The 15,623-nt window shown below is 40.0% G+C and overlaps 1 protein-coding gene across 3 annotated transcripts in view; it reads left to right on the plus strand.

The window, feature by feature from the left end:
* Positions 1 to 940: 940 nt before the first annotated feature.
* Positions 941 to 15,623, plus strand: part of PLCL2 (phospholipase C like 2) — a 126,664-nt gene continuing 111,981 nt past the window's right edge. For 2 of the 3 annotated variants that reach the window (XM_042471984.1, XM_042471988.1), the window contains exon 1: positions 941 to 1,154. The gene's annotated coding sequence lies outside the window, so the exon portion shown is untranslated. Of the gene's footprint in view, positions 1,155 to 11,624; positions 11,869 to 15,623 lie in introns of those variants that run through there. The other variant, XM_042471986.1, reaches the window with a different exon arrangement.

Genomic DNA, 15,623 nt, shown 5'->3' on the forward strand with positions numbered 1-15,623 from the left:
ATGAATGGGTATGATTTGGCCAGAATTATCCATGTGCTTTGCTTTATTTGCTCTTTATGTTTGTTCTTCATTTTCAGTGTATTGATTTTTCTAGGAATGAATTTACAGGGTCCAAAGGGCATAGGCACAGGAAGGAAATGGGAGACTAGGGGGAGGTGTAAATTTCTCTCAGAAACCTCCTCCAAGTTATCAGTTGCAGCATCAAGCTAAGCCTAAGAAAGGAAAGCAGAGAGATTTGTAATACTTTTTAATGATCCTAGCTCACTTATCAGAAATACTATGCTACTAGTAACAACCTCTGAGAGACTCTGTCTAGCACGGAGGTCTTGAGACAGAGTAGGGATTTTGTGTTGACCTTCTATATCTCTGGTGACTAACAGCCTCACTACCTAAACTGAAAGTGGTGATGTTCCTGATTCCTCCTGGGTTTTTAGTATGTATACTGAGTCTGTCCTTTCTGGAAGAGCTTGCAATTTAATGGCTGTTATAACACTATCTGTCTCAGGTAATATCTAGTCCAGTGCATTTGAGAGGACAAACTTTGGACTTTCTTTACTGATGTAAACGACAAAGATATCACCAAAAATGTCTCCTTTAAAGACAATTTGACCTGGTGACTTGATCAAATGTGACTTCTTGACAGTTTGTTAAAGCAATAGGAAATGAATGGAATAAAGGTACAGTGGTACCTCGGGTTACGAAATTAATTCGTTCCGCGGCTAATTTCGTAACCCGAAAAACCTTCGTAACCCGAATTGCCATAGGCGCTGATGGAAAAAAAGCCGCGGCTCTGCCGCGGCTCCATTGAAAACGGCGCCGGGGTTTTTTCGTAACCCGAAAAAACCTTCGTAAGCCGAAACAATAAATCCCTATGGGATTTTTTCGTAACCCGAAAAATTCGTAACCTGGGTAATTCGTATCCCGGGGTACCACTGTATGCTGATTTGTTGGTACCAGGAGGCACATGTGTGGAACTGTTGATAGCCCAGTATCAACCTCCTTCCTGCTGCTGTTCCTTCACTGGTGGTGCTGCCACTGTTTCCAGTTCCACCACTGGCACATTTCTTGCTCTCTCTTTCTGCTCTTCTCAACGAGTCCCTGTCTCATTTGTTCATCCAGCAACAGAAGACTTCTGCAGGATGGCAGGGATAGAGGTAAGTTAAAGGACTGTGTTTGGGGGCTGTGTGACTGAAGATATTTTTAAAATGTTAGCATTACTTATTTGTGAACTATTTGAATAATTTTATTGTACCTTTTAGCTGGAAACACACCTTCCCTGATGGCTATCATCAACAAAAGTACAGTCAGCCCTTCTTGCCACAGATTCAACCATTGACGGCTTTAAAATACTGTATTCAAAAAATATGTAAACTCCAAAAAGCAAACCCTGATTTTGCCATTTGATATAAGGGACAGTATTTTATCATGCCATTGTGTTTAATGGAACTTAAGCATCCATGGATTTGGTATCTACATAGATTTGGAACCAAACCCCAGCAGATACAAAGGGCCCTTGTATAACAAAATATGATGGTGGTGGTCCTAGAAGAAGCTGCTTGCTTATTTGTTTAGTGTCTTTATGCCCTGCCCTTCAGTCAAGAAGGATATTTTAAAAATTATCAGTCTGACAGTTCCCAGCCCTTAGGTTTACAATCTGAATGAGATAGGACTCACGAGGAAAAGTGGGACGCTGGGGTGGTGGTTACAGATGCTGGCTGCTCTTCTCTCCCTCAAGCTAGAGCCATGGCAATTGGAAGGGCCTTCATCAGCCAATGGCCCAAGGCAAGATGGAGCTATGCCTGGCTCTTTATCCACAAATAAACCTTTCCACAAGTCTTCAAAAAGCCTTCTAAAAGAATAACAAACTTTTTTTCTGCCTGCTGGAATTCAAGCAGTAATTAATGCAATATCATTCTCATTTAATACTTAAAATTTTGCTTACAGATAGTTCATATATTTTGCTCCAACATCTGCAAGGTTGGTTTCTGAAAATGTGGGAGGAACTGACAGCCAGTCGTGTCAGGTTTCATCTTTGGTGCCTTGGCACTTAAGTGACTTGTGGGAGGAGGTTAATCATTGTGTACAATAAAGTTTTATGGGAACACAGTAAAATGTTTGGTTGAATCAAGGTAAATAAATAAATAAATGTGAATGCATGGAGTGGCTCTTAGGAAACTCTATTAACAGAATCTCATTTTTGAATTAGATATAAAGTGCAGCATTATGTCAGTGGTCCTATCAAGTCTAGGTATTACATATAAATTTCAGTTGGTAATAGCTATTCACAATCAAATAGAGAGATCCATTAAGTGTTAATAATACACTTCAACTCAACTTTCTGTATGACAGTCGGAGTCAAGCCTAAATTCTTCCCATTGCTCAGGAGGTTGGCTTAGCCTGCTCTGTCCACAGGTTTGTTGTTTTTAATTGATCTCGACATGGTGACCCTGTGAATTAGACATTTCCAATACCCCCTGTAATAATAATAATAATAATAATAATAATAATAATAATAATAATAATAATTTATTTGTATCCCGCCCCTCTGAGAACAATCGGGGCGGCTAACAAAGTTAAAAATACAGAACATATAAAATCCCTAATACCCTCCCCTCCTTAAAAAAGTATTAAATCCAATACAGTATTTAAAAAGGCGCAAAACAAAAAATACACAAGCAAACATACAAGTTAAAAGCTGACCAAAAAGTCAGCAACATCACACCTGCAAACAATCAGTGGGAGCAGCAGTATCTTTACCAGACGTTCTTCTAAGGCTGGGTTCTCTATTCTGGGAAGGCCTGCCGGAAGAGATCCGTCTTAACAGCCTTTTTAAAGCTGTTCTCTACCACTGTACTCAGATCCTGCGAGTTCAGACCTGTGACCTCCCTGATTGAGTCTAGCAATCTAGCATGTGGTCTTCCTCTCTTTCTACTGCCTTCTGCCTTTCCTAGTATTACTATCTTTTCCACTAGTACTATGGTAGTATGGCATCTTGTTGATGTTCCTTCCTCCTGTCTTCACACCTCCTCGTTCTGAGTTTAAACCTGCTCTTCATATGATATTTTCTGCATTTTCTGCATACAAGTTGAACAGGTGGGGTGATAGAATACATCCTTGTCTGATCCCTTTGTCAATTGGGAACCATTCTGTTTCTTCATATTCTATTCTAACAGTAGCCTCTTATCCTAAGTACAGATTTCTCATTGATTTTGTTGTCGTTGTTGTTAACTGCTTTCAAGTTGACCCTGACTCATATCAACTCCATGGAGGAAACATCTCCAAGACGCTGTATCCTTTACTGTGTTGCTTAGGTCCTGCAGATTCAGGCCTGTGACTTCACTGATTGAGTCTACTACTCATCTGGTGTGCTGTCTTCTTCTCTTTCTACAGCCTTCTACCTTTCCTAGCATTATTGTCTTTTCTAATGAGTCATGCCTTCTCAAGATGTGGTGAAAGAGCCTCAGCTCCATCATATTGGATTCCAGGGAGAATTCAGGCTCCATCTGTCCTAGGACCCATTTCTTTGTCTTTTTGGTTGTCCACTGAATCCTCAGCACTCTTCCCCAGCACCACATCTCAAATTTGATTTTCTTCTTATATAGGACATGAGAATTGGGACAGTGAAAAAAGCTCCCGCCAGCTCCTCCCTCCTCTGCTCAATGCCCCCTCTGTTTTTCCACTGCCATCATTGCCTCTTCCTTTGTTACTTCAGCCTCTTCTTGCTCTGTTGTCACCTCTCTCTCTGCCCTCTTCCTTCTGCTGAATGTGGTTGGCTGGGCGAGCCCTTGCTCTCCCCCTTTACTCTCTTGGTGGCTGGGCAGCTGCAGCAGCAAATAGTGGTCTGGGTTAGCCCCTCATTCTTCCCTCTTCCTCTCCTGGTGGCAGCAGTTGTGATGATGGCTTGGTCTAGCCCCATTGCTCCCACCTTTGTAAAAAAGGAATTTAAAGTTGTAAAAAAAAAAAACTATCCTGCTTTATGTTTCTAGCCAGAAAAAGGAAGAGAAAAGGGACTTGAAACAGAGCAGTCTTGGGTTTAGGTCCAAAACAGACAGGTCAAAAGTGTTGCCTTTGGGCCAGTCCGGGGGTGAGGTGTTCAGGTGATGCATACCCCCAGATCGGGCCGAAGCTGTGTCTAAGGCATCCCAAATCCAGCCACAAAAAAAGAACTCCTTGCCAGCAGTCTGTTGTGGATTATGGCAATGACTGGCCTTGGGACTGCGGTGTCTGGTCACCTCAGTTCTGCACTGGTCAGGTCATGCTCATGGCTGATGTGGCCAGAGGCCACTCCAAGCCACCCGTCTGCTTGACAGCTAGGTATAGGTCTCAGTGAGGACTCAGTATAGACCTATGAAGATTAGAAGCAAACAGCATCCATATTAATTGTTCATTAATGTTTGCCTCTTTGTTCCCCTCACAATTTATTTTACAGAAACAACGAAAGCCCTCCTTAACCTCTATATACCCTAAAAAGCATGTCTATTTCCACTGCCAATTCTTCAAATCTCATAACACCATAAAACATGTGTAATAGCACACTGTAATATGTTCTGTAAAAGGTTTGTACTCTGTCCCAGAGCTACAGCTCCTACAAAATGTATTTATTTATTATAGTTATTATTATACCCCATCCCCCCCAAATAGGGCTACAAATCAGCTTACATATTAAAAAAAACTACAGTTGAAAACGTAAAAAAATGGGCATTAAAATAGAACTAACCTAGTAGAGTACAGTATTAAAATACATAACTCATTAAAAGAGTGAAATGCAATTTAAAAGATAAAAGTGTTTAAAAACTGTACATATGAAAACAGTAAAAATAAGACTATGTGCAGACCTCTTAAACCTTCAAATCCAGCATCACAGAGCATTAAGAGCTCAATTTCAACCATCTATAAAGGCTTGGTAGCACACTTTTAAAAAAACTTGCCACTGGAAGGACAGCAAGTACAGTGCCATCTTGGCCGCTCTTGGAAGGGAATTCCAAAATCTGAGAGCTGCCACCAAGAAGGTCCTCTCCCTTGTTCCCACCAGATGAGCCTGAGAGGATGGTAGGACCCAGAAGAGGATATCTCCAGATGATCTTAAAACTCTGATGGATTCACACAGGGAGATATGGTCCTTCAAATAGCCTGGACCCAAGTCGTATCGGGCCTTAGGTCAAAACCATCACAAAAAGTTTCCATTTCAGTCCTGTGGTTTACAATTGATAGTGTACACATAGCTTGAAATACTTTATTTTATTGATCTTAAATTAAGAAAGTTGCTCCATCTACTAGTATGGCCTTTATTATTATTTATTATTATTAAAGAGTAGCCAAAATGCACCCCTCTACTGTTATTAGCCTATGGTTTCCAGCAGCCATAGACATCATAGCCAATGCTGAAGGATCTTGATGGCTGAAATCTAGCAACATTGGGAAGTTTTCTCATTCCTGACACCTCTCATGTCTCAACATTTGCTGCTAGAGTGCTGGATGAGATGTAGACTCAAATTCCTCAACAATACATTTATACATCCCCTAATTCTGTGACTATTGTGTTGGAAGAGACAAAGTAGTCTTGTCTTCTCACGGTCTCCAGAGGGCATCATAGCCTGTGCAGCTCTATGAAGAGATATTAGAAATGACCCAGCCAGCTTCACCTCATCTAAAAGGGAAAAAAAAACATGCTCTGTCCAGCTACACATCACAGATGGGAGAGCCAGAGAGTGTTACTGTTCTAAAGATGGTGACCCTGTATTTCCAATAGAGGACTTCTTTATCTTAATTAACAGCAGGAATTCTTAAGCAATATGGTTGTCACACTCTGTCACACTTGGCAAAAGCACAAACAGGGTAGGTTCACTTTAGGTTGGCTATATGTCAGGAAAAAAATGAAGGCACGCAACAACAGCAAAACAACACTACCAGCCCTTGTGACCTCTGTATGCATCCAAGTTACTCTGTGTACACCTGGAGCAGTTAATTAGCTCTTTACTTATTGTACCTACTAGCTTCCTTTAAAAAAAAAAAACCAAAGACTGCTTCTTTGGATTTTGTAGTTATCCCACCCTCATAATTATTGAAACAGACATAAAACAGTCAGAAAACAGTGAGATGGAAGAAGGGCCAACTTCTTTTACCCCTGTATGACATTGGTTGTGAAAAGTAGATAACTCTTATCCCATTTTAAATCCAAATGGTAAATACACACGAATAAGAAATATATGTCTGCTCCTATTATATATTGGTTGCCCGAATTATAAAACCCAGCAGAACATAGAGGCTGGTCAAGGGAGCAGCAGAATTATAGCTGTGGAATATTCTCCACTATGTTCCCAAGTTGTTCAAGATGCTCCATGACAGCCCACAGTCATTTTTCTGCCATGCTCCTTGGTCACTCAGGATAATTTCTGACATTGTACCACTGTAGCTTTATTTTATTTTATAAATGGGGAGGCAATGGCAGCTTCATAACAAAATGTTGACCTGCTACCACCTCCTTTTTCATTTTCTATGAGTTAAAAATGGTGCTGGTGACAAGCATTTTGGCTTGTTAGTTAAATTTAATTTCATTTAATATATCAGGCAGGACAGAGAACATTGCAGGGGTCAAGGGCAGGATTTGTAGGCGCTAATCAACAGAATTAAGACTCCACTGTCTACAACAAGGTGGAGAACATATTGTTTTCTGGTGGTGACTACTGCTCCCAGGTCTGATAGTTTCAGCCCAATTTGTCCACACTGGAGATTCCAGAGAGAGTTGTTGGGTGTGACTTGACTTTTTCAATAATATTGCCCAAAATTAAGTCTAGATGATCTTTTAAAAAAAGACACCATGGGGACAGCTCTGCTTGTGAGTACCTGTGTAAAGTGCCCTGTTTTAATATTTGTACTGCAGAAGCTGTTCATTGCTCTTTACACTTTGATGATTGCATATGTTATTTTTATTTCAAAACTATACAACAAAAATAACAGTTCCCATAATCCCTAGTCATACTGACTGGGGGTGATGGGAATTAGAGTCAATAACATCTGGAGGGTCATTGGTTTTCCACTCCAGGCATCTATTCAGATGCTTACAAATAAATGACTTAGGCAGGACAAATGAGGAACTCCCTATCCTCCTGCTAACTGAAAGACAGAAGCAATCCTCAGTTTAAAACTTGCCCTGATTGGCTTTGTTAATACTTTTCTGCCTAGCCATTCATAAACTTTAAAAGACAACTCCAGCAGAGGCAGACCACCTCTTTTCCACTGTCTATTATTTTCCATATGAAACCTTTTTAGCTGCCTTACTCGTGACTCATATTGTCAATGGATTTTAACAGAATGTACCTGTGTGTGGTTGCATTGTGGTCTTAACCCTGTAGATAGATAACCATAGGAGCTGTTTTTTCTCTCTCCCTTGAGTGATTGATCTAATTAACTTAAATTAGAGTAATATGAGTAAAATAACTCACAAGGGAAGTATTTACACATTCAGGGCTCTGAAGTGCTAGACTTCAGACTGGCACTTTTCCCCCCCTTCCTAGTTTCACTAAATGCATCACAGCTCCACCAACTCACCAGATCCTCAAGGCTGCTAAGAGGCTAAGCTAACTTCTTAATTGTGCAGTTTGTGCACATATTTGGCCAGACAGATTGGCTAGCATGCGTAAGAGAAAGTGGCAAGTATTAGCCATTGGAACAACTGCAATTCCAATTATCAGGGCACCCTTTGTTGCACAAGTTACATAATAAAATAAACCTTAGAGGCTGAAGGGACATCAGATATACTAATTATGTTTGCATATGTAGAACGTAACAAGAACCCAAATCTGTTCTGCTGGCTGGGGATAATGGGAACTGTAATCAAATAAATTTTGAAGGTGTCAAATAAAGGGAGATAACAGTCCATCCTGACAGAAAGGAGGATAAACAGTAACAAAAGTAGAGAAAGTAACTGGTTTCTACATTCAGTTACGATTTTCTTAGCAAGGCTGTTTCCAAGGTTTGCTTTTTGGAGACTCAGATGGTATAAAGTATTTGGCAACCTGCTGCATGGCACAGTTTCAGTCAGTTTTTGCTTAACTGCCAGTATTTGTAGAGAGACACTCTAAAGACTGATTCATCTCTTGTTTTCACACATCCTAACATTTATCTCACACTGTTGCATTTCCAACTTCTAACCATACACAGATTTCTGTGCCCCATTCCTACTTCTAGCCACATTACTCAATTTCTTCTGAGTAGTTAAAGGAAAGAGGATACAGTAGCTTTTCTTTAGTGAGAAGCATCATGTTAAATATGCCATGTAGATGCTTCACTACTGCAAAGGTTGAGTGAAAAGATTTCAAGGAGAATCAGGGGAAATGGAAAAAATAATTTAAATAAAATAAAATAAACCTGTACTTCAAGAGTATGTGAATAGTTAAGAGAAAGGATTATTGAAATGCCTGACAGTAATGCTAAAGATGCAATCTGAGAAAGTCTCATAATGCTAGTTCAACCACTGTTTCCCCAAAAGGTAGTAGGAAGTGCAATAGTTGTGTTTTCTAGGGAGAAAATACCTGTAACAAAGTTTTCTCTTGATGGCAATTGACAACAGAGTAAAACACAGGCAGATAAGATGGCAGGATAGAGATTTAATTATGATTTGAATTTATGAATATTAGAGAGTTTAAGTGTGAATAAGTGGCATGGGTATACATAAAAGCCTTGGTTCATGCCACTCTCATCACCCCACTGTAAATTGTGGGGGAATCATAATATAGCAGGATGGAAAAAGTGTTGACTATGCACTGCATGTGGTCTCCAGATCCCCTCCTTTTGCAGATCCTGGAAACCTCAAAAATGCCATGATTTTTGGATAAAGTTAGTGCAAGGGGGGAGAACTATCTATGCTTACTATTTCTTGTCACTTGTTTTCCTTTAAACACATGAATTCTGCTAAATGGCAACAGTATTTGTCTTTAAACAGTGGACTTATAGGCATACATTGTACAAATGCTTACAGAGATTTCACAAGGTCAGCACCTGTCAGAGCTGAGAATAGATCCTTTCACAGATAACCCAGCCTCAAGTGGACAAGCCTGGTAAAAATACTCATTTGTTTCAATCTGTGAGATATACCATGAAAAGTCAAAAGAGGTCACCACAGCCATCCCCTTTTAACAGATTGGCTGCTTTTAAAAAATGGGAGAGGATGAAGAGAGAGATGTTTTATCCCACTGATGAATTTATCCCACTGATGAAATGCTTCTGGTTGTATGTGTGACTTTGTTTTTTTTTTAATTTCTCATGATGACACTGTATTGGAAGCTGATTAAAAATCAGGATTACATTTTAAATTTACATTTATATTCACAACTATATTTACACTTTATTTTTAAAAAATTCTATGTAGGAAATTATATTAAGCGCTAGCTATGTTTTTGCATGCTTGAAAAGGCTGTGAAATTACAGCCATAACCTTAAAAGCATGTTGTTATGGTCACATCCCAAAGCATACAGACTCACCGCCTTGCCACTGGATTGTTGTCAAAGGCAGAGTGGTAGACCTAAGCCCCAGATCTGTCTGTTCCATGGAATAGACACACTGAAGTATAAGGAACTGAGAATGTAATTCTGCAGTACAAATACTAGGCAATTCCTACTTTTTCTAAGGTCCACAATTGGTAGATGATACAAATTGAACAGCAGCACTGACAACTAACAGTCTTGGGGTGAAAGATCTAAGATTAAGGAGGAGGCCATTTCGTAAACCTTTTAAGAATCTGATGAATCCTATTGATGCTTTCCCAATAATAATAATAATAATAATAATAATAATGATTTATTTATATAGTGCAGGAACATAGTTTTCAAGGTAACAAGTAAGTGAAGGAAAAATGTGCCTGATTTACAGACCCTCTGAAGTCTACCTATAGATCACCTAGGCCCAAAACAGATGGCCTGGACGGCACTCTGGCCTCAATCGGGCCAGGACCGTGGGGACTGTGTGGCTCATTCCCAAAATTGGCTGCCAGCAGGAGCGGATTTAATCTGCTCCTAGAAAGTCCATCTCTTGCCGCCTTACTGTGGCCTTGGAGTGGCTTCCAGCCACTCTGGGGGTCTGTGTTATCTGAACATCCCTCCCCCAAAGCAGCCTGAAGCCATTTCTTTTGACCTGTTTCAAACCCTAGCGTTCCATAGAACACAAGTTTAGAACCTTGTCTATTCTCAAAAAATGGATTAAATCAGTGTGAAGTTGAAGGCTTTTATTGAGGGCAACCAAAGTTTTTTATGAGTTTTTCAGGTTATATGGCTGTGTTCTGGAAAAGTTTATTCCTGACGTTTGGCCAACATCTGTGGGTGGCATCTTCAGAGAATGCTGGCATGGAAGTGAGAAGGGTATACAGTATGTACTATTTGACCGTTGGTTGAGAGGCAGTGATTTACATGTTAATCTGTGTTGGTCTGTTGTTGAGTGGCAAGGCCTCACAGTGTCCATTTAACTAGTGATCCATTGTCTGCTGGGACAAAGGATCCAGGGGGGTTTCCCAGCAGACAGTGGATCACTAATTAAATGGATATTGTGAGGCTTTGTCATTCAGCAACAGACCAACACACAGATTAACATGTAAATCACTTTCTCTCAACCAATATACCCCATTCACTTCCATGCCAGCATTCTCTGAAGATGCCACCCACAGATGCTGAATAAACTCTTCAAGAACGCAGCCACATAGCCCGAAAATCTCACAAAAAACTGTAGATTAAATCAGCCTTCCCAAATTTGCTGCTTTCTAGGATTTTGACAACTTCCATCAGGCCCAGTCAACCAGCTTCATGATCATTTGGGGATTTGAACCTTGGTGTGTGTGTGAAAATGTTACACCATGCAAATTACAGCATGGTTTATACCTTGCCAAGACTTGCTGGTTGATTGTAAAGCTTGTGTGCTAAGAAATACAAAACAAAACAAAGTAAAAATTAAATCACTCAGCTAGCTCCAGCCCTAGATATATTTACTTAGAAGTAAAGGAAGTAAAAAAAAAATGAAGATCAACGGGACATAAGTATATCAACTAGATTTTGTGTTCCTTAAGTGTTATGTACTGAAAATTAATAAAGATTATTTGACAAGAGAAGTAAGCTCCATCTAATTCAGTGGGGTTTAATTCTGAATAAAGATGCAGGAGATTGGGCTCCAATCCTACTTTCTAATAAGTTCCACTGAATTTACTGTAGTATAAACATGTTTAGCACACTGCTCCATGTATATGTCGTAGCATTAAAACGAACAGGATGTTGTAACTGAATCCTGCGCTGGCTTATTTGGAAGTAAACCCCAGTCTTCATGAAATTTATTTTCATATATACAAGAAACTTGCAGCCTTATAAATTTTCAACCTTGGCTGGAGAAGATCACGGGCAATATTTATGCAATGATGGCGTGCGCTCCCAATCCCAAAGGTTTAGGCTGAGTAAATATTCATAAATCTAAAACACAACCAATTAAAACAAGCAATGGAGGGCCCATGGTGCATTAAAACCAATAATGAAGGTTATGTAACTGTTATATTTCAGATTGATGTTTTTAGGTAGTCCACCGTGAGAAAAGTCACCCCATCCTCATCCCTTGACTGTGTATGCTTTGAAGGTTAATGGATCTGAAACTAATTTAAAAAAGGTTTGATAATTGGGAGGTGAAAGTGTCCTAGAGTATTTCATTATTTCCCTTTTAAAGAAATGGAATAAAAATGATGATGCCCTGTGAGTTATTGCTGGACATGCACAGCCATATCTTTTGGTTGCCTAGCAACCCAGGGGTGGAGAGAGGGCTGGCAATGGGAAGAAAGAGAAAGAGAAAGCCTTGCTGCAAACACTCAAGCACAGAAATGGCAGATTGACATTTCATCTCAGGTAGGTCTGAATTGCCTTGGTGCAGCATTGTTTGGTTGGGCTCCATGCGCTGATGATGGTTCATCAAGAAGGCATCTCACCTCTCAAGGATGCAGAATGGCCAAGGTATTGGAGCTAAGCAATGCTCTGCCAAATCATGTGGGTTGCAAAGCTAATTTTGGAAATGGGGGAGAACAACCTTTATATTTATTTGCAACGTAATCCTAATATATCCCTACTCAGTAGTAAGATCCATGGAGTTCAGTGGGACTTAACCCCAGGTACCTTTTATGGAACTGCAGCCTTGACATTTGAAAAGAAATGGTATACTGTCTGCACTGCACTGGGCACGCAGGGGTATTCAGTCAAGGATGTGTAAATATTAGAAGTGAGAGTTGCATTGGAATTCTGTGAAAAGGGGAAAAAGGGGGGAGGAGCTGATTTTCAGTGCCACTGTTGTCAAGTTGCATAAATATTTCATTCTGCAAGCATGATGACATCTATTGAAAGCTCTTTCAAGAAATTGTTGTTGTTCTTGTGTTCAAGTTGTTTCTGACTTATGGCAACCCTAAGATGAACCTATCACTGGGGTTTCTTGGCAATATTTGCTGGGATGGGGCGGGGGTTGCTTTTGTCTCCCTCTAAATCTGAGAGAATGTGACTTGCCCAAGATCAACTAGTGGGTTTCCATGGCCAAGTTGGAAACCACTACGCCACACTGGTTCTCTTTCTAGAACTAAGAAACAAAATAGCCTTAATTTTGCAACCATCAAGGTTGTTTTTGTTAAAAAAAATCCCACTAATTTTCATCTCGCTTGATATGTAAATTAAAAAGCATACCAATATTTCAGCAGGAGGAATAGTCTTTATGAGAGAAGATCAATTTTAATCAAAAACACTGTTTTAAGACACAAACGTTGGTTGATTTGTTTTCCACTGTTTGTTACTCTTGGGTGCAATGAAACAGCCTGGCAGAAGCAAAAAATAAAAAATGAAACCATTTCCTCCCTCTCTTTTGCAAGAGATGCTGTTTTCTGCCCTTCGAGGGGGGAAGCAGGAAGTCTGGGGTTATTGCTAGAAAGTCTCTTGACACATGGCGTGACAGCAGTTTTACTGAAGAGTATGTGCCTTGTATGGAATTGGGACAGGAGCTTCAGACTGTAGTCTTATGCCCATTTATTTAGGACTAATTGCCATTAAACTGGGATTTACGTTCAGGTAGATGTGAACAGGACTGCACTGTTAATTATTGATTATCTAATACCACTTGAACCAGGCCTTTTGATATTTCAAATATTTACTTGTAAAAAAATAAAACAGATCATCATTCCAAATACTTAGTATTTTACTCCCACTGCAGGGCCAAACCATGACATTTTGCTCCCACAGGCAAAGTAGCAAATGCCATCCTCCTTCTTCCAGTCAGAGTACTATACTGTATACCTAATTTAAGACCAAACAAGTGAATTTGGTATTTTTAGGCACAAGCACTTTTCTTCTTCTGTGGCTGTAAAAGTTCACGAATACTAATACTAATCTTAAAAACTGAAAATTTGCTTCTCTTTCTTGATGCCCACTCCCAGATTTGCTGCCTGAAATAGTCATCCCATTCTCTGTAATGAAAGAGCACCCTGCCTGACACTCTTCTGAAGTTACTTGGTTGAACTGGTCAGATCCTAGGGCAAGTCTACACTAGCCGAAAATCCGGGCCACACCAGAGCATAATGCTCTGGACTGGCCCTGGATGGCGGCCACAAACACCAAGCCAAAACCAGTGTGATGCCATGGCAGTGTACATTGGGGTCAGCTGGGCTGACACTGCACCAATTCTCTTGGCCTGTCCCCTGTCCGTGAGCCACTGCCACCACTTCCTCACTGACAAGAGCTCTGTGGAAATGCCGTGGCATGCCACCACTTCCGTTAAAGTTAAAACAGGAGCTCATGTGATGAATGAGAGGATTGGATAGAGGGACACTCCCCATTTTAAACCAAAACGGTGGCAAGTGTGAATGCCAATAGGGTTAAAGGGCCACTGAGAGATTCGGAAACAGAAAATGTAGTGGGAAGACCAATCTGATATTGCATCACTGCGGAGATCCAGATCTCCTTGGAACAAAAAATTAAGTGTGAATGCCCCCAAAGGCTTTCTCTTTCTGGCCATACCTTAGTCATAATTCTTTGATTAAAATATGGTTTGCATGCAAAACATCTATTCTATAGTTCATATCCCAGAATCACTAGGGCGGGCTTGGAAAGGCTCCTGTCTGAAAACCTGGAACATTTAAGGTCTTAAAAGATGCTACTGACTACATGCAGAATGTGGGTGATTGTCCAACACATCAAGAAGGCTCCAGCCAGGTTTTGAAAGGTTGCTGGAGGCAATACTGACCATAGATTCTTTCACACTGCACAGTTATAGCACTATGATTTCACTTTACCTGCCATGACAGCATCCGTTGGAATCCTGGGGTTTGTAGTATAGGGAGGCACTGGAGCTTTCTGGCTGAGAATTCTAAATACTCCTCCATAAACTACAGATCCCATGACTTCATAGGCTATAGCTATGTCAGATAAAATGGAATCATAGTGCTATCACTGTGCAGTCTGAAAGAGCCCCTAGATGGACCAGTAGCTTGACTGGCAGCTCTTGTGCTGTAACTTCTGTGTTAAGAAAAATCAATCATGTACACTAAAGACAGACACTGCTCATTAGAGTTCTGCTTTATAATGGAAACCGTAAATTACAATTGTAGGTTTAATGATGTACATGCCACTGAGCTTGAGGTTGAACAATATAATGCCCTTCAATATTTCAAGATGAAAATCAGATCCAGGACATGTGTAACAAAAGTTGTAATTGAGGAAGAACACACAAGCTAGAAGTTTGATTTTTCTGAAGCTACTGAGAAAGCAAGATTGTGCCTCTCCTTTCCTCTGCTGAGTTAAATGCAAATTGCTTTTGATCTTTGAATTCTTGTTGGCAATAAGCTGAGGCCAAGGGGGAAAAGTGGGAGGAGGAGAGAAACTGAGACATTTTAAAACAGTTGAAAAAGTGGACTGACAGAGGATTAATCAGGAATGCCTCTGCCAAATTGGGACAATTGTAGGGTAAAGAGTATTACAGAGCAAATGTATATAATGAAGCTATATTCAGGCAATAAGCTTAGTTCTGCAGAAACAAATTCAAAAGTTTCATCTTTTCCCTAGAGCAACTTTTAAATAATGCTCCAGTTGCACACACTCACCTAGCTAAAAGGAATGTAATTCTAGAGGGATACTTGATTTAGAACCAGAAAAATTTGGAGTCGCACAAAAGATATGGGAAATAGAGAGGAAGGTAAACTTACCTTTGCGTACAGAGAATAAATTCTACATGATGCTGGAGATACAAGTGTGATCTGCTAAAGATTCTAGACCTTTATCTGATTTATATCTTAGATATTCAATTAAGTACTCAATTTCAAGTTAGCCAAGATGAAAAAAAAAACTTTTAAAAGGTCACAGGACAATCCACAATTAACCATCTGAAAGTGAATAGGCTTGAAGTGAGCACAACAAAGGCCACTACTTCGATTTGATGCAGAATATCTCAAGTTTTGTTGATACCATTTCTAGTTAAATGAAGACACCCTTCTCTTTCTTCTGCTTTAGACAATTAAAATCATGGTGTGTTAGTCACAGTCTAAAATGTGGTCTGGGTTTGGTTCTAGTATGTTGTGGTTAGTAGGATCCAATCCTGAAACCTAGAAAATGAGCAAACTCTGAAATAAGAGCTG

Source organism: Sceloporus undulatus, chromosome 6 (genome assembly GCF_019175285.1).
Source record: "Sceloporus undulatus isolate JIND9_A2432 ecotype Alabama chromosome 6, SceUnd_v1.1, whole genome shotgun sequence".
NCBI classification, from domain to species: domain Eukaryota; kingdom Metazoa; phylum Chordata; class Lepidosauria; order Squamata; family Phrynosomatidae; genus Sceloporus; species Sceloporus undulatus.